At 38.9% G+C, this 23,753-nt stretch overlaps 1 protein-coding gene across 2 annotated transcripts in view; it reads right to left on the reverse strand.

Annotated features, from left to right (window-relative positions):
- cpne5b (copine Vb) overlaps positions 1-23,753 on the reverse strand; it is a 132,032-nt gene that overhangs the window by 104,985 nt on the left and 3,294 nt on the right. The gene's annotated exons all lie outside the window — the stretch shown is intronic.

Below are 23,753 nucleotides of genomic sequence, written 5' to 3' on the forward strand. Positions count from 1 at the left end.
CTTTTTTTTGTTGCATCACATTTCATCTAGCTCTCTCAGCCTCCACTCATCCCCCTCTGACTGCAGATTCACATCAAACATGCAAAACTCCTCTCTGATGAGAGACTATCAAGAATTTCCTCTCATCGCCACGGCGATTTTTCACCACCACTCCCGGCATCAAAGCCATGATACCTTGCAAATAATTAGATATCAAATTAGATGCAAGCCAGCATTAACACAAGAAGGAAAACAATAAGCCACTCCACATTTAACATCAATGTTTCATAGTGGCGTCTGTTCTCATGTCAGCTCTGTTCATTCATTCAAGTCAAAACGTTGGATTCTTTAAGGGGATAAACCCCAGGTCCTAGTAATGTAGATTTTTAGCATGTTTTGAGATCAGATTTAGGGTAAATGGCATTAACATTGTCACCGTTATAGGGCAGTCAAAGTGGTAGAAAACACTGAAAGATGGGTGTTGTGAGGTACATTCATATTAGAGCAGGAGCAAAAGCACTGCCTATATCAGGGATCAGGATAAAGGGTCCAAAGCAGGATAGCGACGCAGAGATTGGGAACACAAAACAGAAAAAAAAAACACCAAAAAAACAAGTATGATGAGCAGGAGCACAACAGAAAAACAGGAGACAAAGGTGGGAACAGGACAGAAAACAAACACAAACTTAACTAATGAGGGTGAGTCACCGAAAACAGCAGAAGGTAAAACAAGAACAAGGCTTTAAATGTAAAACAGAAAGTAAAAAAAGGCAAATAACTAACACTGAGACACGAGGACTAATATAAACATGGTGATAGAGACAAGAAACAGGTGAACTAGAAGCACAAAGAAACAGCACACTAACAAAGGTAACAGGGAGCGAAAGAACACAAATACTCGAAAGTCTATTACAGTGAGGGAGCCGTGGCAGCGGGGAGGGAGCACAAAAGGTATGTGACCCTAGCTTACTTCATAGTGACTGATAAGACCCACTCATGAAGCAAACACGGGCGCCTGCAGCACTGCAGAACATTTGTGTCCCCCATCAGCCAATGAGAATAACTACACAATCTCTGTTAAGTTATCGTTTATGCCTTTCACAAAGAAATCCAACCATGTTTAATCATTTTTTGGCTTCACCATCTACCACTTTTCGTTTTTACCTGAAGCACCATGTGTAGTGTATGCTGGTTTTTTATTATTATCCCCTATGAGGAATACAATGTAGAACCATTGGTCACTAATCAACAATTCTACTACTTGTATTATTTATTTGGGATAACGCAGTCAGTAATTGTGGGGTCACCTCATTATATAGTGTCGTTACACGATGCTCACTAAAAAATCAAATAGGAAGCAGTGGATGATTCCTAACAAACCCTCGTTGCTGTAGCCTACGCTCTGTCTGTTGCTACCGTCTTCTGCTCTTCGGCTCTGGCAAACCATTTATTGTCAGTTAACATAAAACACAGGGGAACAGATTAAAAACTTCTGGCGTTTTGTGAACTTCAGAGAGATCTACCTGATGGCCTTAATCAGCACTGAGTGAGCTTGTTTGTCAAACCCTCTAATAGACATTCATTTGTATGTAAAAGAATCTTACTCTAGCTTTAGAAATGAAAAGTTCACTAAGAGTGCAAGGTTATTTTCACATTTACAATCCCTATGTTTGCAAATGTGATTGCATGTGAAGCCTTTGACATGCACAAACAAACATGCTCTTTCATTCATTCCCAGGCAATGAAATCAACTGGCTAGCGGGGATATCAAAACTGAAAATTGTTGGGTTGGATTTTGCACAATGGCAGCCTGATTGCTAACAAGTCTCCGTGTTTACTCATCTCATTTGCTCATCCCTATCTCTGCCCTCCCACCTTACCTCTTACTTTGTAATGGCACGTAGCGTTCAACCTCACACGTTTACATCTGTCATATTAAAGAACAAAGACTTGATGAATCGTGGATTTTGATTGGTAATAGAACTTGACCACAGTTTGGGGTTTTAAAATATGACAGGTTTTTTTTAACCGTGCATTGTACAGTGTATTTCATTTCAAGACTAATGTATTTATTAACAACTGCCACCTCTGGCACCTCGTCCCAGCAGATGTAATTACAGACGTTTTCCTATTATAGATCACAATGTAAGAATCCCCTTAAACTCAAGTCTGATGAGGGCCCGCCACACTGATGTACAGCAAAGGTTGCAGACACAAAATTACAGGCTTGTATTTGACTGGAAAGAGCCCATAAAGGTCATTGTCAAGGATCTTGTTCATTCCTTGTTTCTCCACCTACTGTACAGGTCCCACTACATCTTCCAGCATCCTTCACGTAACATCTGTAAAGTATTGTTTTTAAAGCTTTTTACTTTTTCTACTTTCCCTACACCCTCACATGTGACAGGAATTAATGTCTCAGTCAAGGCTTAACCATACTACACATGTACAACACACTAGTACATCAAACATCCTTTAAGGAATGTCATCAAATACTATAAAGGTATTTTATCTGGGTTTGTTTGAATACATCCTTGACAGATGAAGTTATGTTTGTAAATGTTTACACACTCAAATCATTCTTTTCCCTCATAAACATGGAACAATAATTCTGAGTAAAACGCAACTGGAAGATAATCAGATCAAAGCTTCATTTATTCAAATAATTTATCACTAAGGAGGACACGTTTGGTGTGAACTGACTGTATAAAAATCAAGTAGCTTCCATGTGACCAGTTTCCATTAAATTTAACCTGTTACATTGTAATTACATGTTACTAAATTGCATGCAACCTTTTAAGGTAATTAATTTCCTTAAAGTCAACATTTTGGCCATTTAGGCATGAATCCATACTACCTGGTTACTTAAAATGGGCTATTTGAAATATCAACACGAGCAACACAAAAAGCAGAAGTTTGACGAGTATAGAAGTAGTGTTAATCACATTTTTCTCTCAAGCCTTCATGTGGTTTCAGATCTTTGATCTTTAATTTAGAAACCATTAGTCTCAAACCATGCAGGGCCTTTCACTGTGCTATCATTTGTGATTTGCTAAAATCACAAACGAAATCACACAACAATAATTCACCCAAACACTAATGGGCTCAGAGATGTACAGGAGTCTTTTATCTGAGATAATAGAGTGCAATTAAACACTATTTGACTCCGGACAGAGAGGTGTTCTCGTCTTTTGAAGTGTGTGCTGCACAAAGGCCAGCACGTGCTTTTGAGCAAACATCCTTTGGGAACATAAAACTGGAGCTGGCATAAAGTGATTGACAGTGAGCTTGTGCCAGTAAATCTTTATATTAATTATTTGCCTGCTTTTGTGCGTGTGTGCTTTCCTCTTAGCTTTTTCCACCCTGTCTCTCCTGATCTATTCCCGCCTGATTTTAATGCATTTTTTTATGAATTTGACTTTCTCTAACTTAATCTCTCCCCCCGTGTTTCGAGTGTTGTGTCACACCTCCATCAAGTCTGACCTTTTCATAATGTTTGCCAGAGGCTGCTATGTTCCTAGCTCTATTACCCTTCACGTTTCCTCTTGCTCGCTTGGTCACGACAGCGACACGAAAGCCTTCACTCGAGATGACAAAGCCTGTTGTCTCCTCTGATTCTCGCTTCTGTTTCTTTCTCGTTTCATTTTCTTCTGCAATTTCTGCTGCCTTCCACCTGAAGTTGCGCTCTTTCATCCACACTAATCTGTTTTGATTTTTCCTCTGTTCCCGTATTTTCTCTCCCTCCTTTAAGAGCTTTCAAGAGCACACCGATAAGAAAAAGAAACTCATAAAGTCCTGAAATGTTTTGTTTTTTATCTTACATTTAGGTTAGAAAGACATTCTGAGCTACAATACTCTGTGTTTGTAAAAATGTCTTTGGGTGAAGTATTGCAGTCTAATGTCCCTGAAATGCCTAGATCTCAGTCTAAATAACCAATAAAAACCATATTTGATACCAAAAAAGGCAAGATAATTAAATTAGCAATTCACTGTTTAAAAATTCTGCCCTGCTGCAACTCCAGTTGCAGAGAAATGAGGAAATTTGAAAAAAAAAAACCACCTAGCTATTTTCAGATAACAATGCTTGTATGCAAAACTGTCCCAGGAATGCATTGTTAATAATAATTGGATGCTTTGTTCAGTTTAATTTATTCAGCCCTTATCCAAATACATATTTAGTTACATCTGGACCCTTTCCATCCACCACCTCACCATAACAACCCTCAATAGTACATTAGCACACAGCAAGCAATCACATTTATTTATGCTTCATTGTCGTTGTTGTTTGAATGGGAGGCCTCTAGTAAATTACTCTGGCAATCTTACACGTAATAAATGTTGTAAACTTCTGAAACTCTGGGACCACTAAAAATATTATCGGTACAGGTGTAAACGTGAGCCGGTACAAACTGGTTTTACTGACTTTGTAAGAGAGAAGATGAAGGGTTTTGCACACAGTTTGTCACAAGTTTTGATTTTTGTGAATGGCCACGTTTAACAAGTGCATCACCAGCACATGTCAAATTATCGAAGCAGTTTAGGCATTGGTGTGTAGTTAAGTCCATGGACTGGGTACTAGCATGTAAATGATACATGAAACTGTGACAGGCATCATGCTATTAGCAGAGATGGCACGATACCACTTTTTTATGTTCAATACCGACAACATAATTTTGGATATCTGCCAATACCGATATAAATCCGATATAGTGCATTTTATAATCAGTAAAACTGTTTTTTTTTTTAAATATTTGGCTGCTTTCAGTGTAAAGTAACTCCATACCACCGACAGGTCTCGCATGCCACAGCCGCTCTATCACGTGACGCATATCACTCCGATCTACTAAGGTCATGAGCTGGGTTACGCCATGTTGCAAGTTTTGTGAGGCGCTTTTGTGATACTTAATGGATCTGATTACATTTTTAATTTCTCTCCGAGTAATTTAGGTCAGTACCGGACGATACCGATACGTAATATCGGATCCATCCCAAGCTATTACTGATACTAACTAATCAACTGGTGACTTTCATGGAGACTATAAACCGTAACTATGATACCTGTAAAATAAATGTCATGTAAACACAGACTTTCTTTCTCTTCACTGTTTCATTCTAGTTACTGTCTGTGTATCAGCGAGCTTATTATTTTCTCTTTTTGTTCAAGAAAAAAGAGGTGGCAGAGGTCGCCATTGTTCTAACATATTTGATACTTTCAAAGCTGAATAAAGATCGGGTTACCTGTTCATTATTTATTCCATTTTTTATTTAGAGCTGTTAATGTGTTACATTGTTTTTAACCTCTGTAGCGTCACATTCTAGGAAAAAACATTGTGTTAAGTGTAAAGGTTGATAAAGGTTGAGCTTTTCTACAGTCTTTGAGAGTCTGATAAAATAAATTAAACAAAGCAGGTCTGTCTGTGTTAAAGAGTATTATTAGCTTTGCCAAGGAGGTTATGCCTTTGGGAGCATTTGTGTGCGTTTCATTCTGTCTGTAGACACAATAGCTCAAAAGGTTATTGGTGGATTATGATAAAACTTCGTAGGGTTGTAGCGTGGGCTCACGCAAACGATCCATTTAATTTCTGGTTTACATCCAACAAGGTCTTGAAGGTCAACTTAATGACTTACTGATCAAAAATTGATAACTTAGCCTTAGAAACTATGAGAAAGTACTGTATGAAGATTTAAATACCATACAACATTTGACCTCTGACCTCTCTATATCAAGGTCAAAAGATTGATCTGAAGGTCAAAATGATAGTGAAGTTATTCATGTCTAGCTATTTACAAATGAATACTCATTATCCTTTAAGTACTCCTACATAATGTTTATATAATCAAAGTAAACATGACACCCTTATCAGATTTTCCCTTAAAGTATGTTTAAAGAGAACAAAGAAAAAAATACATGTACACAAAAATAAATATTATACAATTAAAAGTTAATGATACCCAGAGATGGAGCCCTGAGTGCGCCTTGTTATTTCCTATTGTTGTCTTGATGCAGGACATTTTGGAATAATGCAAACACTATTCATCAAAGAAATAGCAAAACAAAAAGTGTTTCACTTTTTTTTTAACTGTGGACATCACTCTGTTATAACTTTGTTTGAATCTGGGTTACTCAAAGTTACCAACCAATCATGCAGGAATCTCACCAGGAAATAGTTTTTCCTCCCCTTTAACCTCACATCCCTAATGTAGTTTATGTCGTTCCCACTCACTGATCCAAACTGAATCCACTTGTATCATTTCCTATATCCTCCTCTATATCGCTGTCATTTCCACCTCCTGTTTATCTCTCGGTGGTTTATTATCCTTCTAATGGTCTCTCCATTATCTCTTATCGTAAATACAGCCCCAAACTGCTTTCATCTCCATGCAACTGCAGTTCTTTCCCCAAGCAGTCAATCAAGGTATATATTTTAGTTGTGACCTGTAGTCAGATTAAATCACTCCATCCAAGTCGGCTATTACAAGCCGGTGGGCACAGGTTCAAATGTGAAAAACTGCAGCTGAGTGCATCACAGGGCAAATGTGAGGAAAACATTTATAGATTAATAGCAAAAAAAAAAAATGTTTACAGTTTTGATGATATAGTTGTGGTGCTGTGATGCGGTAAAACATTTCTTTGGCACTGTGTTATCAAAATGCTGCAGTTATGTAGATTCAATCTACATCTGCAATCATTCTGGCTATCCTATAAGGCCAACTGAAGAATCCGTTCAGGTCCTATAAATCAGTGTTTTAATTTTAGCTTTTTATGAGAAGCCATCTTTTACAGTCATAGCATTCAAGGCGTAAAGACTGGTGGTGAATAAAGTGCACAATACACACAGGATATCTGTAATCTAACAGACAATGACTGAAACAGCATCTGCCACTCTATAAACTATGTTGCTATGAATATCAATTGATACAATCTGTTCATTTAAACTCAGTACGTCTTCGTTGTGTCTTGAGGGAGTACATCATTTTGCTTCTGCTTGAAGCAGAAAAGTTGCTGTGAATCACATGTAGGGGTCCTCTGGGAGTAGCATTGTCATATTTTCAGATAAATAATTGTTGGAGAAGATGGGATTTTTGCACTTTGGGGTCCACTAAATGTAGAGCATGACAGGCAAGCAATATATGCTACTATGATGAAATGCTTACTGATATACAGGTTTAATCTCTAGGTAGCACATTAGGTATGATGTGGATGTTAATTATCTTTTTCTTAACTGATCTGCATTTCTGCTATCACTGGCACAAGCTACACTCACTGAACACTTTATTGGGTACACCTTTTTCAGCTGCTCATTAGTCCAAGTTTCACCCAATCAGATCCAGACAGTCAGTGTATTTAGGCCTCGATATCGAGAAGATCGCTTCAGCTTCAAACCGTGCATCACAATATGGAAGAAAGGTGATGTACTTTGAATGTGGCATTGTTGCTGGTGCTAGATGGGCTGGTCTGAGTATTTTAGAAGCTTTTAATATACTGGGATGCAACCATCTTTAGGATTTACAGAAAACGGTCCACAAAACACAAAAATCAAGTGAGCAGCATTTTTCTGGGAGAAGAATGGCTTGTTAATGCCAGAGGCCAGAAAAGAATGGCTAGACTGCCTTAAGCTGAGAGGACGACAACAGTAACTCAAATAAGCACTTGTTACAACCAAGATATGCAAAAGAGCATCTCTGAATGCAAATGTTAAACCTTGAAGCAGATGGACTATAGCAGCTAAGACCAAATTTAGGTGGTGATCCTGTCAGCTATGAACTGAAAACTGAAGCTGCAATTTTCATGGACGAGTTGGACAATAGAAGACTGGAAAAAAATGTCCTGGTCTGATGAGTCTCAATTTCAGCTGCAACATTTGGATTGTAGGGACAGAATCTGGTAAAAACAATATAATGGTATTCAAACTACTGTTTTTGGTGGTATTAGAGTGATATAATAGTTTCTTGGCACACTTTGGGTCCATCATCACATCACAGACTACCTGAGTATTGATGACCATTTATGTGTGTTTTGATGGCCACTTCCAGCAGGATAACATACCACATCAGAAAGCTCAGATAATCTTAAACTGGTTTCTTGAACATAACAATGAATTCTTTGTAATCAAACTGGCTTCATAATCACCAGCTCTCAAACCAATAAGCACCTCTGGGATGTGGTAGTACAAGAGATTCACATGATGGATCTGCAGTAACTGTGATCCTATCGTTTTAACACAGACTAAAATCTCAGAGGAACGTTTCCAGTACCTTGTTACTATCAAGGTGTGCCTAATAAAGTGGCCAGTTTGGTAAAATATTTAAAATTGCATCTTTAACAAGACACAGAACATGTAAGAATTGATATAATAAATGATTTGATAAATTCCATTGCAGATCACCAGCTACTGTAGATGTATGATGGTACAAAGATGAAACAAATAAACTGTCATTGTGGTGCTTGTGAAGAAAAGCTTGTTTGAAAAGCTCACAGAGAGATGAAAAGAAAAGACGAAAAAAACACTCCATAGTTACAGCTTAATTAAACACTAATATAAAAATAGACAAGTTCAGCATAGTGAAGTTTCCCAATTATAGTATAACTACATAAATCCTGTGAGATAGACCTCAGACTAAGCAAATATCATGTCAGCGTACATAATAATAACACTTCATCATACCACAAGCTCACATTAACAATAATTGTTTTAATTGTTTTAGTTCAGGCTCCATCCAAATGGAGAACTGATTGGTTTTTTTATAGGTGATGGATTAAGCTGATTACATATAGCAACTATTATCTTGTTGCTATATTTACAAAGGCATAAAGAAACTATGAAGCTATTTTATATATTTGATGATGCATTCTTTAAACACCTATGTACAGCATTATTTCTTTTATTCAAATCACATTTCATTAGGGATACACTCTCATTCACACATTAATATAAAGTAGATCAGTAGTTTCACACACAGAGAAATGCATAAACTGTAAAGGCACGCAGCCACTGAGACAAAAGCAGGACAAAAGGCAGTATTAACTGAACCTTCAAACAGAAGTTCCAGCCAGGAGGAGAGCAGCCTGGGTCTATGCAAAACTAGGTCTGCTGTAACAAAACCTCATCAGAGCAATTCTTTCTAACCATGTCAGCTGCAGAACCCACAGCAGATACCGTCCTGCACACCAGCCCCAAGTCAACAATGGTCCTTAAATCTGAAACCCAAAAATTCCTTCAGATGAGGTGCTCCTCTAAAACAATGTAGAAATGTCAGTGCTCCCACAGATTTATTGCAAGGGTGGATCGGCTTCACACGAGCCCAGTAAAGTTAAACTGATGTAAACGGTCTTAAGAAAGCAGAGTTTTCAAGGTCTTATTCTTAAGGAGAATATGTCAGCAGGATTTCAGACTGTGGTAATTACTGCTCTCATAGTAACAGAAAAATTTCCTGATCCTTTCCCACAAGCACGAAATTTCAGCTATTTGAGGTCACTGCATTTTGCAAGGCAAAGCAAGAAAATAAAGTTTAAAAAAAAAGTTTTTTATTAAAATGCTACATTTTTTCATAATGACGACAAAAGGTTGGTTTTTCAATTAGATGCACAGCCTGTGCTACTCTAGTCTTAAATACGCCTTTTAAGGCAGGAATAAACGTTTCTCCAGGGCATCAGCAACGACTGCTATGGCATAAAATATTTACAGTGTGTCACCAGATTTGCATTAGGTGTTACATAATACATTTCAAAGGGATTCGCAGTACTGAAGGGGTTTCAAACTAACTTCCTGAAACACAACTTCCTTATGTAAATGAGGCTATGAAAAGATATGAGATGCACAGAGGCAGCGGAGGCAGGATTTTGGTATGTATGTCTCTGTGCACGAGGGAATTGGCGAAATCAAGAGAGTATGAATGTCAGAGAAAATGTAATGTAAGAACAAGCGACGGAGAAGCGAGAAGGTGTGTCAGGATGTGCGTGTGTGTGTGTGCGTGTGATAGAGTTGGAAAGAAAGACAGAGCGAGGGAGAAAAATGAAGTCCTCGGAGATTGTATCAGAAATAGTCTGACTATACCGGAGCTCCTCTTGCACAGGGAGAAGAAACGATGCCGCTATACAGACGCACAGACAATGCTGACTCTATTTACAGAGATCTGACACAGACCGCAATAATTAGACAGCTCCTTTCCTCAAACCTGCAGGAGGTTCCTCATCACTGCAGCCTTTAACCGCCCTGAGTGCAGGCTGAGAAGAGGATGATAAATATCTAGGGATGAGTGGCTGGTTTTGAAGAAGCGTTTCAAGCCATATAAATTGAGCTTATGAGATTCTCGGTTTGGAAAAGAGCGCAAGTCAGCAAAAAAGGCTGCTGCTGGCTATGAAGTACAACTTTGGGAGCCTAATTGTAAAATGATTTCAGATGATTAGCTCAGACTACTTTTGTATGTATGTATGTAATATCCAATACAGAGAAAACAATTCACTGCTCTCCACTAACTTGGCAAGTACCTTGGCTAACTACAGCAGCTTGCCAATGCAATAGCTTTCTAACAGCTAACAAGACATGGGTGCTAAAATATGGGGGGAGGTGATATTTTTAGCCAATATTTGATTATAATTTCAGCTTTGAGCTACATATTGTGAGGTTGACTGTTTCCCCTGGAGTGGGTGTGGTTTGCAGAGTATGGCACAGTGTGCAGTCGCTGTGCATGCATATATAGACATATGAACATTCTTGCAGCAGAGCTGTGGCTATTCTCTGAATCCAAGTGTTACTGGAGCCCGGGTGTCTATAGGAAATGTATTCTGCTACTGTACTGCACACATTATAATAATATTTCCAGCACAGTAATCCCTGGAAATGTATGCCCAAGAAAAGACTGAGAGCAAAAGGTTAACATTGAGGGTGTATTTTTTCTGGTGCAAGAAGGGCAGTTTGTTCGTGTGGGAGGAGTCTATACGGGATACATCCAGCCAAGGCTCTGTGCTTGACCTCGTGCTTGCCCACAATGCAACACAAGTCAAGATGAGGGGGCAGGTTTGTTTGTTTGTGTTACTATAGAAAAGGAGTACACAGAGCTGGATAAGTATCCTCTCCAGAATCACTGAGTAGATAAAGTGAAATGAATCTAAGCAAATTCAAAACATGCTTCTTTATTTAGATGCCCCTTTAGCCTTTGCATAGCAGCAGCACCTATTCTTTGTGCTGTCTACAAAGAGACGACAAATGTACACACGCGCTTTACAACAGACTAACATAATACATTAAGATTAAAAAAACAATGAAAATCGAACGACTCGAAAGACTCTCGTGCTGTAATATCATTTAACATGAAACCCTAATGATTACACACCAAAGTACTCTTAGTGATTGTTAACGTTTCTTCAGAAATACGCTTTCACCATTTTTTAAACTACTTATATTAAGTTCCCATGTTGTTCAATTTGAGTCATTGGAGCATTTTTGCATTTCTTTGAATGTTATTGTGCATTACGGCACCTTTTTCAAAGTATTTTGCAATGTTCGTGTTTAGTTCTGGCTCTTCAACCTCTCATTCTGAATTATTGACTTTTAAGTTGTATTATTATTGATTATATTTCAGCTACTCTATGGCTTTTATCATTTGAGTTTGGTGTTCTTGTTGACATAATGTCGCTGTTTATATATTGACTGGTTTTCTCGGTTTTACTTTTAGCAGTCGAGCTTAGTTGGTTGTTATTGTCTATTTTTGATTCTTGGCGTTTCAGTTTGTTCCCCCCGTGTTTCCCTGTGGTTAAGTCTCCAACCTTGTCTTGCATGCATGGTATTTAGTTTTACTTCAACTGTCTCACTGTCTTTGACTAGTTTTAGCTGTGTCTTGCTGCCCTGGAGTTTCCCCTCTCTTGTGTCTATTTAAAGCTTTGGTTTGTCTTAGTTGCATCATTCTGTAATCATCTTGTCATCTCAGGTCTGCATTTTTGTTTTACCTGGACTTAAGCTGTTGTCTTGGATTGCACACTTTGTCTAAAAATAGGTTTGTAGCAGCCCCTTATCCACACACTTTATTTTAGCAATACAGTTTCCTTTTTCTCCTTATTATTTTCTTATTCAGAGACCTTTTGTAGTTTGCCATCACCAGTGTGTGAATGGGAGGATGACTGGATATGTAAAGCGCTTTGGGGTCCTTAGGGACTAGTAAAGCGCTATATAAATACAGGCCATTTACCATTTACCATTTGTAGTATATTTGTCAATGAGATTTCTACCATCCATTAGTCTGGGTTATTTTAATTCCTCATTGAACCCCTGGGGCCATAAATATTTTTAATAGTACAGGTTAGCCTACGAAAGTCTAAAATCCAGGCTGTAATTTATCAGTTGCTTTATTTATTTCCTCTCCAATTATTGATCCGATTAATGGAATCACCTTGGGGTATAACATCTGTGTCTGCTGATGTCTCAACACGTATTTTTAAAAACACCCTGGCTTTCAAGTTGTAATTACTCTCACTGCTACCGGTCCATCTTCCAAATACCACGCTATTTCGAAACAGCATAAACAAGTAAAAAATATCCCTACACCTTGAAGCTCCAGCATTGATTCCTATATGTTTTAGTATGTCTGTGGCTGGTTTGGAATTTATGCGCATCTTTCAACTCGGCAAAGAAAGCCGAGCAATCAAAAAACTAGTGAATAGAAAATTCATGCAATCTCCAGGCCTCAGCCAGTGGGTTTGAACTCTGAATTAATTTTGGTTAAAAAAAAAAAAAAAAGAAAGAAAGAAAAAAGAAAGAAAGAAAAGAAAAATGGCTTTATAAGCTTCAAAAAATCCTGCTGTTTTGAAAACATGAGGGCAAATGGACTAAAGAAAAACAGAAACAAGGTGTTTGCTTGTTTTTTCCCAAGGACATTTAAACAAGGATTGGTTGTAATATGTTGGTTATGAAACATCTTGAAGAAGAAAATCACTGCCTGGAACAAAAAGATTGGTATTAACTTCATTTGGTAAGTTAGAAGACAGTGGCATATGACCAGAGAAAGGAGTGAATAGATGAGGAAGGGATGAAAAGGTAATATAGAGGAAGCAATATAAGAAAATGTGGAGGCGGAAGAAGTAGGGTAATTGGTTTATAAGGCAGGACGAGGAGCACTGGGTAAAGCAGAGTGTTATTACAGCTAGATGATGCATCACGAACCATTGACTGGCCCTTCATCTCTGTCCCTCATCTTATCACTGTCCTGTCATTTTTCTTTATTATCTCTTTGTCTTATTTGACTAATAGAAAAATGTAATACATTCTATAAGTCCTTCGATACATCACAGTGATATAGTCAGTCATAGATCATAAAGTTTAACATAATTGGCCATACCTTGCCTACAAATAAGAGCTTCTCATCCGTCTTGCACCAATAACAAAGCCACTAGCAGCAGCAATTCATAAATAAAGGACTCCTCATAGCTTCAGTCATATGAGTCCAAACTGTAGTGCTGGTATTGCTTTAGCGTCAGATTGATGGTAGAACCAAGCAAGATCGTTTTTCCCACCAGCTGTTGAATTATTCAGCCCACGACTTCCTCTGGGGAGATTCCTGCTCAGCCTGCCAGACAGAAACAGCGAGCTCACTGCCTGGCAGGGAAGCTTGGGATTGTCACAAAATTCCTAACAGCACGGTGTGTACTGTGTCTGAAGACAACAGAGGTCATGTAACAGACAACAGGGCATACTGTATGTTTGCAGCCGTGACAAAATGCACTTTATTGGACGCTTATAGTTTGCATCATCTGTTTTTTGTGACCTGAAAAATATTGTGTGCAACTTTTAGTCTCACTTATGCTTTTAATGCAAACACATATAAGCTCGGGTCTGTTTTTCCCAATGAACAGGAAAAGCATCTGCTTCTCTGCAATTGAAAAACTACCAAGGAAGTTCCAGCTCTCTGCTTCTACAACTTGCAAATGCAGCAAGATTCTTGAGATGAAAAGCAAAATGGAAATGAGAGCAAGTCCATACTGTAAAACTAATATCCAGGGAGAAAAAGTTTGGAAACTGCTTCAGAGTAAGCCATTGTAAATGTGCATCAGTGAAGTGTGTCACTGTAGAGTGAAGATTTCATTGTCAGATGTCCACCTCTGCCCCCCCAAGACGTGTTCTTTTAGCTAACGAGCTACACTCGATTTCACAGAAACACAAACAATACACACACATCTTAACATGAAGTAAGGCTCTAAAGAATGCTTTCAAATCTGCAAAGCTCCATTTCTTCTAAGAGGTTTTAATCCAAAGGTTAACAGGCTAACGTGCTACTATTTAGAAGGCGACCACACATACTGCACAAGTTAAACAGAGACATTATTTTCCTGATTTGTAATCATTTTAGAATTGAATGTGTTTAAGCTACTGTAATCCATCCAATTCTGTATAGACAGACATTTTATTAGGTCCACTTTTCTAGCATTGGGTTTTACCCACATTTACCTTCAAAACTGCCTTCATTCTTTGTGGCATAGATTTAACAAGGTGCTACGGTCATTCCTCACAGACTTTGGATCATAGAGACCACATCACACAGTTGCTGGAGATTTGTTTCTGCACACCCTTGATATCATTGTCCCGTGCCACCACATCCCGATTGGACTGAGGTTTGGTGACTGTGGAGACCGTTTGAGTACAGTGAAAAAACTGTATTGTTCAATGAACCAGTTTAAGATCATTTGAGTTTAGTGACAAGGTGTGTTATCAGCATCAAAGATGGTACACTGTGCTCATAAAGAGAACATACGGCATAGTCACCACCAATATTCAGGTAGGGTGTGGCAAGAAAATGTCCTCCATACCATTACATCACCAGCAGTGTGAAGCGCTGATACAAGGCAGGCTGGATCGATGCTTTCATGTTGTTCAAGCCAAATTTTGACTTTGCCATCTGAAAGCTGCAGCAGAAATCAAAACTGATCAGTTCATTCAACTTTGTTCTAATTTTCTATTATCCATTTTTGGTGAAATTTTAGCATCATTTTTTCTGTTTTTAGGAGAAGGGAGTGGCACCTGGTGTGAACCTCTGCTGCTTGTGTCACATGTTGTGCATTCACAGATGCCTTTCTGCATACTTTGGTTGTAACAAGTGGTTATTGAATTACTGTTTTCTTCCTATAAGCTCAAAACAGTTTGGACATTCTCCTCTAAAATCCACCATCAAGAAGGCATTTTCTCCCAGAGAACTGCTCTAAATCAATCATTGTACCTTAGATATAAAAAAGGAGCTCTGAAAGCGATGGTAAAGATTCAGTAAGATAAACTTCATGAATAATTGATCCTGCAGACTAATTTCAGCCACACTTCCAGCTTAGATTTGCAGAAAAATCGCAATATATAGTAAATGTCAATATTACTTCAAAAGTCCATAATGTCTTAGCTGCTTTGAGAAGTTTTCACTCCTTTCAGTGTAGGGCTAAGAAACTGCTATCCTTTCATTACAGCAGTCCTTGGAGTGGGGAACTAACTTATTTTAAGAGATGACAGAAAAATGTTTATTCAGCTATATGTGCAGTTATTTGTTTGAGTCCAGAAATGATCCGTAACAATAACTGTCCTAAACCGGCAGCCTAGAGAACAAGACAGGCACTCACACAATCTCACACACACACACACAAACACACACACACATATTTTTGTTCACTCATTCATTATCTATTTTCCCTCAGGGCGTTGGTAGCTCCATAATCAAAACTAGTCATCTCACCCACACACTTTTCACACTCTCCAGTTTTGCTGTACCACACATGCCCATCTTGCCCAATCATCCTATCCCGCACTGAAGGGCTCAGAGCCAGAGCTGAAATAGCCCTGCGGCCTGAGAATAGGCAAACAATTTCACATCTACTCTGAGGAGTGAATTCAATCGTGCCTCATTCACTACAAGATGCTGACGGCCCAACAGTTTGTATAAACAATGACACTGTTAGACTGCTTTCATTCATTTTTTTTGACTCTCGCTTGTGATAAAAATCTTAATACCTGATTTCATTTGGAATTTCTGGCTTTAGAGTGTCAACAAACAGCTTTTAACAGGCACAGTTAGTGAAGAATTCAAAAGAGCGTTAAACAAAACACTCCCACCTATCACAAGCTGAAAGTGGTATCCATTTGGCATCTTTTTCCAATGCAGTGAGACACCAGTTTAATGTCATTTTACAACTTGAGGAAGAAGACAAACTTGCATGCCTGCGTATGATGGTGTCATGCGTCTGGTGGGGTGACACATGGCACCATCCCAAGAACTCCAACCACAAGACAAGCATTCAAGTCCTCTCTTGGACTGCTTTACCTTACAAACCTTTGTTAAAAATTATTTTTATTAAGACAGACTTACCCAACAAAGTTCTTTGACATTTTTTTAGTTACCATGGTTATAATGTATGTCCTTAGCAACCAAAGTAACTCAACCCACAATATTAGAGAGTCTCACACTGCCCTACATACTGAAGAATTACGCTGAGGTGCACAGTATATTACTCTGAAGCTTACAGGTCACAATGAAAAGCCAAGTGACGCTATTGGAAATTTAAAAAGTGACTTTTAATAAAAAATGATCTTATAGGATTTAGTTAAATTAGACACACACTAATAGATGCATGACTTCAATTCAACACAGCAATATGTTTGCTGATAAAACGCTCTGGGAAAATTAGCATCAGAGCCAACCAGCACATATCAGTAACAGACTAAGCTCATGAGCTAAGGCGTATTGCTAATTATTTCTAATTATAAGCTCCACAGATACAAATTCAAATCATCCTGTCAAGAAATGTGTTCAAAGACTAACAGGACCATTAAAAAAACTTCTGAACGAGCATGTTGCTGATGAAATGCTGCAATGTGTTTAAAGCTTTTGTGGCAGGAGCCAGCCCATTGAGTGTCAGATAGCTCTAAGCAGCTAGTTAGCTGAGTGTTATAGTATTATTGACCCACCAACAAATGGAGGTCCAATCAGCTGTATGGGTATCCCATTCGAAACTAATTAGTTCAATGAAGTGAATTAAAATGCATCACCCGCAGTGTCTGGGTGCCCGTTAAGGTGAAAAGCATCATCTTTTTAGTTGCCAGGTGATGATAGCTGTCCACAGCTGTGACTCACCTTCCTGAATAGCTCCGACTGAGAGCTATTAAGCTCCTATTACTCCATCACATATGTCGAGGACAGATGCTCCTACCACAGCACAATGGGCGCGATTCACGCACGGTAAATGGCTGCTCGTGCACCTGTCTTGTTTATTAGAAGCTTTTGATTTTTAGTGCATTTTATTGTTGAGTTTTATTTTTTGACTTCAGATGCATAAACTGAATCTTTGTCAGGTATGTCTGTCTTTCAGATGACTTTGGAAACTCACCAGACACTATTACAGCTACGCTGGAAGGGATTTCATGCATATCCCAAATGACCCAAGTACAAACAGTGACTTCTCGTTGCACAGAAGGCACAGCGAATCTTTGAGTTAGTGGGTTTTGTATACATATTTTATATTCCACATTTATTACTGATCTCCTGGCCCTGTACACTATCTACAACCAAAATGCATTTTGATAGCTCCAGTACATTGTTGGCTACTGCTGGTCTGAATAACATGCAAGTACCTAAAAGCATTAAACAGGTAACATGCATCTGTTTTCTCAACAAACACCACTATCATGTTGAGTGCCTGCAGATATGTGTCCAAAAGCTCCAGCTGAAAAGCCAAATGAATCCAATTATGGAATACCATAATAAGACTCGTGAGATACCAATACTAATCCCAAAGTCCGGTGCAACTTTGACAAAATGCTAATAAGGTCTCTGACACAAGTGAGCTATAGACCTTGCTCAGATATTATTAAAAGATTCTACAATTAAACAAACTATTTAGGTGATGTGTGAGCCTCCACATGCAGATCAAACATGCACATATATATTAATCCCTACCTTCAAAGCACACTAAGACAACAAATTGCTGATTTCCCAGTAGGGACAGTATGTATGCAAATGAGTAAATGCCTGGTTTGAATATGGCTGTGTCTGTGTTATTCCAGCACACAGCCACGCTTCAAAAATAATGGTCCTATGTTGCGAATCTTTTTATAATATCAAAATATGCCATTTAATCAGTTTGAACCTGGTTTGCTATTATGGAAACATCTGCACCCTCCCGTATTGTTTGCTTTTGTCTGGAAATAAAGATATGAACACCGGAGCTTTCGCTCATCAGAACAGATCTGACTGTAGCAACACTGATAAGATGAGGATTAAAAAGAGCTAAAGTCGAAAAGGAAATAAAAAAGTGTCTACCTTGTAAAGAGGAAAATTATTCTGAAGGTTTCGGGTCAAAAGCAAGCATTGCAGGTATATATCACATAAATTATGGAACACGGCTGTGAAAAGATTCCTTATCGGGGAATCGTTTAAGCTAAAACCTGCTAAGAATGGGTTTGGGGAGCATACTAGAGCTTTGTAAAGAAAAATATGTAATTGGAGCTATGTTTATGTTTCTCAGGAAAAAACAAATCAATTTCACTGTCACCAAAGTCACAGCAAGGTTGCATTTCAAAGGTCTTAGCCACGGCACCCTTTCTCCACCTCAACTTGAAATTAATGTTTGCCCTCTAACATGTTTACTGGTCACAGTGTAGCTATTTAGGACACCAAGCAAGGCTTTTAGGCGATCTTCCATTTCTCCAGTCCTTTATCATAAATTTGACTTTGTCTTCCCATGACTTCCCTCCTCCTGCCAGAGACCCAGCAAGTCCTGTCAGCCAGAGAGCACAGATCAAAGCCTCGTTCCAGCCTCTCAGCCACTAAAGCCAGCATGACAGTGAACCATCATTAACACTCAAGGAGAGTGTTACCCTTCTTCCTCTGAACTTAACATCGCCTATGTTCAGTGGCTGTCGTCGACGGTCTCACCAGGACTCGTTGGCATTCAAGGAGATTCTCTCTCACTCTGGAGTAAGAGCTGCAAGATACGAGCATGATACAAGCATCCAGGATGGAAGAATTTGATGGCTGCAGGAACGAGACAGTTAATTCTCAGTAGCAGGGCTGACAGAGCTGATTATAGGCATTGCTCTGTGAAGATGCTGACAACTGAACAGTGCTGCTGTCAGGGCTGGAGGGGATTATTGGGTGTAGGGTGAAGAGTGACGGATGAAAATTAGCATCTTTATAATATCAGTGTAATAATAGTGAACAAAAAAAACACAAGGCAGTTTTTTAGGGGCAAAAGATGATGACATTTTGTTTTTCATTCATATGAAACAAATGAGTGGGCAAAGAAAACATTGCTTTTAAAAGGTGGATTCAAGCTCTTGACATGTGCACGTTTAATCTCTTCTGTATGCCCACAGTCCATTATATTGATTTACTGAAAGCATTAGTCACAGCCTGTCTATCAGTGCACACAGGGCACTGTAAAAGGAATTTAAAAAGGCAAAACAAAAAAACAAAAAAACACTACGAAACATAGTAAATGCATCAATTCACTGTGTTGGTGAAGAAATTAGAGTGTAGAAAACGCTCGATTGGTTCTGCTAGGTCAAGAAAAGAGAGTGCTTCATGCTGTAACAGAATCTAAATGTCCTTTTGCACGCAAACAGCTCCACACAGACGCAACAAAATACAATATGCTTTTTGTAGATCAATGCAAAAACAACAAAGCCAGAACCGCTCCTGATGTGTATTTAATCTGTGCTGCTTCCACACTTCACACACTGGTTTAATTTGACTCCCAAGTGAACTGTTGCTGTTATAGAACAGTCTTAGCACTCATACATGCATGCCAGCGATCGCACAGCTGTTTACTGGTTAGCTACAAAAATCCAGCAAAGCGGGACAGGAAGAAAAGTGAGGTTATCAGGTACTGTCTCAAGATTTTGTGTTTTGGCCCCCAAAAGGACACGGCTGTGTAGGAGGTAGTTACAGTCAGAGTGCCACTGGAGCAGCCTCGTCAGTGTTGCAGGTGTTAGAGTGCCATATGGTCCTAGGTGGTAGCTCATCTTCAGCTTACACAGAGGGAAACTTAAGAAGCACAGAGTAAAAGGAAAAGGAAAGATATCAGTGTAGCCTCAACAAGCACAACGAAATGTCATAAGACTGTTCCAGAAAATAAGAAACTAAACCTAAACTATAAGGAGAAACTGCCAGAGCAGAATGACTATAGTTTAACTGTTAGGATCGTTGTTCTCCACCGTTATATAAAGCTTCAGACAGTAGATCACCTCTGGGGTTTCTTGGTTTTTTTTGTTGTTGTTTTTTAGAGAAGATGTGCATATTTTATTTGAGAGACATTTGTCTTAAGAAACATGTCTTTACTTCTTTTTTCCTTTTGCTCCCTTGTTTCAGCTTGTTCAATTTAAGATAAATCTAGTTTTATTTTTGTGGCTTGCTCTGCCTAATGACCATGGCTTACTGTAATTAGCAGAATATTTAGAGTAATGATCTGGAAATTCCTTTTTAGAGCTTGATTTATATATAAACATAAAAGCTTTGTCCAGCTGCTCCCATATTCACAAAGGCCCCAAAGGCAGATTAATCCACGTTAGATTTGCAGTTCTGCTGGAATCTTTTGCACGGATAGAAACTTAAGGAAACAAAGGGGTAATGCTACAATCACACTGGGAAAAACATGGGTTACAGAACATGAACAAAATTACTGCCACCATGTGCAATGAAGTTGTGACCATGTTGCCTTTGAAATTGCTTCAAAGGCTTGATGCATCAGTATGGGGGGGGAAGGAATCAGTTTGCTATCAGTTTAAAACTGAATGGGAGTTTGTTTTTTGTTTTTTATTTTATATCACAGAATAGAGTATTTTATGAAGAATTTGACATAATTTGCCATTTAAATTATTGTAGGGGTTAAAAGTCATTTTTAACAAAGATTTCAAATTATATTGTCAATAGCAAAGCAGACTAAAGTGTTTTATTACCAAGTCCTTGAGTTATTTAAATTAAACTTCATTTCCCTTGCCTGAGGTGTTAGATAGTGGCTGTAACTGATATTGCAGTTAGTTGTAATTGATACATGATGAAACACCAATACATCAGATGACTCTGAGAACTGTGACAATCTGAAAAGGTCCACTGTTTCAAGACTGCAAGAAACCTAAAAAGAATTATCACCTGAAATGTTATTTAGTTGCATTAAACAGCGGCAACAGGGTTAAATATACAAAAACACAATTTCTCATTGGCATCAAGTTTAGAACAAGCAATTAACAGGGCTGTCTTTGAAAGAAAACCCATGTAGACAGAAAATGAACATGCAAACAGTAACTGTAAAAGTCACAGCCAACCAGGACCCTTCTCACTATGAAGCAACAGTGCTAACTACTCTTCTGCAACCTTTATCACAGTATTTGATGGTAATGTATTGGTGAAACCAAGAGCTGAGTAAATGTTAGGCCCGATTCACCAGGTGGTCATAGACATGAATGATTATTCTCCTTCAAACTGCTAGGTGTTTAAATATGCACCTGTGTGCCATAGATATGCCAACCGTATGTTCACAACCTGTTTATATTGCCCCCAGATCATTACTGTGTTGTGCTTTCTCATTTACTTCTGTTGCTAACATTTCAATAAAGCATCACATCAGGTACTAAGACAAACCTGCAGTCTATTTGTAAACTTAACCTGCCGAGAGGAGCAGAAATACTCTCAATAAATCCAATTACTTTTTTACTCCCCCCCCCCCCCCCCCTCTTTTTTCAGGGTGGTGTGTGGTGTGTGTGGGGGGGGGGGGTCTTCTTATTGAATTTACATCCCTGCCTTCCAGTTACTGTGCAATGATGAGTGTATCCAGCTCACTGTGTTTCTCGTCTCAGCCTTTCTTTATCTACATCCTAACCATCCACACTATCTTTCCTTCCCTACCTCTATTTCTCTTTTTCCCACACAGCCTAACAAACTAAAGTCAGTTAGGCTGTGTGACATCGTGGAGTGTTCTTTCTCTGTAGTGTTTAAAAATTACTGTGTGTGTGTGTGTGTGTGTGTGTGTGTGTGTGTGTGTGTGTGTGTGTGTGTGTGTGTGTGTGTGTGTGTGTGTGTGTGTGTGTGTGTGTGTTTCAGAGAGAGAGACACACAGAAAGAGGTTTGTCTTACTTTTCACAGCAGTGGGGAGTCATCTGGAAGATAATTATATTGTGGTTTGCAAAGCTGAGCTCATGTTTTATACACAGCATTCTTCATGAGGCTAATAAGCTTCAGTGAAGCTTGTGGTGCAGTACACATTCACACTAAAAGAGCTCAGACCGAGAGAGACGCAATGTGAAAGGCAAGGGAAACCAGAGTGATAATAAGCAGCGGTGCAGGATCTCCTTAGGGCTTTTCTACGCTCTGTGAGACGCTTTCTGTCCCAGATCTGTAAAGGAAGCTAGCAGATGCTTAAAACAGGGCTCTCATAAGTACAAGTTTCTATATGCAAATGCAGACCATCCAGGCATTTAGCAGAGGAATTTAATCACCGCAACACATGCACTGCCTGCACTCAAAACCAAGCTGTGAAATCCCACGTCAACCCCACCACCACCTCCTGTTAGCAAACTATGCACTAACTACAAGAATAGAATTATTATATCACTACCACAAGCCACCAATTAAAGTAAAATTCAGCAGCTACAAGATCTATCTTCAGCCTTAGGGAAGCCCTTAGATTAGAAGTCGCTCTCGAAGAAAAGGACGATCCATTAATGGTATAATTGGGTCTCCGCACTGCATTCAGTCGATGTGAACTTTGACCCAGTGCTCTGTAGAAATCACACCTCACTTCTCTTAATCCCAATCAGTCCCTTGCTTGTACAGAGCTGTGCAAACATTTGGGGCACTTTCCCAGCCAACCGGGAAGGGTCACAAATTACAAATTAATTTGACAGCATTGCAGTGATCCCAGAAATGCAAAGACTATCTTCCCTGACAAGAAGACGGGGAGAACAAGGAGCCTAACTCTACGAAAGAACTGTGATCTGGCAAGTACCTTGTAAAACTCTGGTTAAGCACATCTTTAAGACAGCACCAGCTGTTTGGGGGGCTTTTTTTCAATTTTTTCATCCCTGTATGACTTCTAAATTAGAACTCCTCAAACCATTATTATTAAAATTATCCTCAATTTAGGCAAAAAAAATCACCAATGCCTTTTGAGCCCTATTAACTCTATTGTTATCAACTGTCCCAAAATTAACATCTTTTCACATTTTAAAATGACTCCAGTAAATTTTAAACTTAACCGCATGCTCCGACTGTGCCCCTGTGTGTGCCTTTCATGTATGAATATTTCATCACCTAAGCTCAGCGCATATCTTTTTTTCTTTTTTTTTTTTTGCTGAAAAACAGATTAAAGGTGATATCTGAAAAACCCTAAATGTAATTTATCAACACTAAAGCATTTTAAAGGTTTGACAGGCTCTTCTAACCATTGGAATTAAATAATGAAGCTTTTTATCTCGTGCCCTCCTCCAAATGATGTTAGCCAGGTGATTGCCATTGAGATGAGGTGCTAGAAAGCCCTTCATGTTCTCTGTTACTGAATGGTAATGAATGGCAAAAACAAATGCTAGGTCCAATCACTGGTCTACAATGGCAGCTTCGAAATGCAGCTCATACTCTAAGCTTATGTTTATGCAAGCTCCAACACTGTAACACACCATCACATCATGCCAGGTGAGTCTGCTGCTTTTCACCGTATCAGTCTTGGCAGCTGACAGACCTGCTCTTCAATAAACAAGCCAGTCAGTGTCCCCAGAGCTGACACTGGTAAATGGCCTTAGATGCATAAGTACTGCTTTATT

The sequence above is a fragment of the Simochromis diagramma genome, unplaced genomic scaffold, assembly GCF_900408965.1.
Source record: "Simochromis diagramma unplaced genomic scaffold, fSimDia1.1 OVJJ01000483.1, whole genome shotgun sequence".
Classification (NCBI taxonomy): Eukaryota; Metazoa; Chordata; class Actinopteri; order Cichliformes; family Cichlidae; genus Simochromis; species Simochromis diagramma.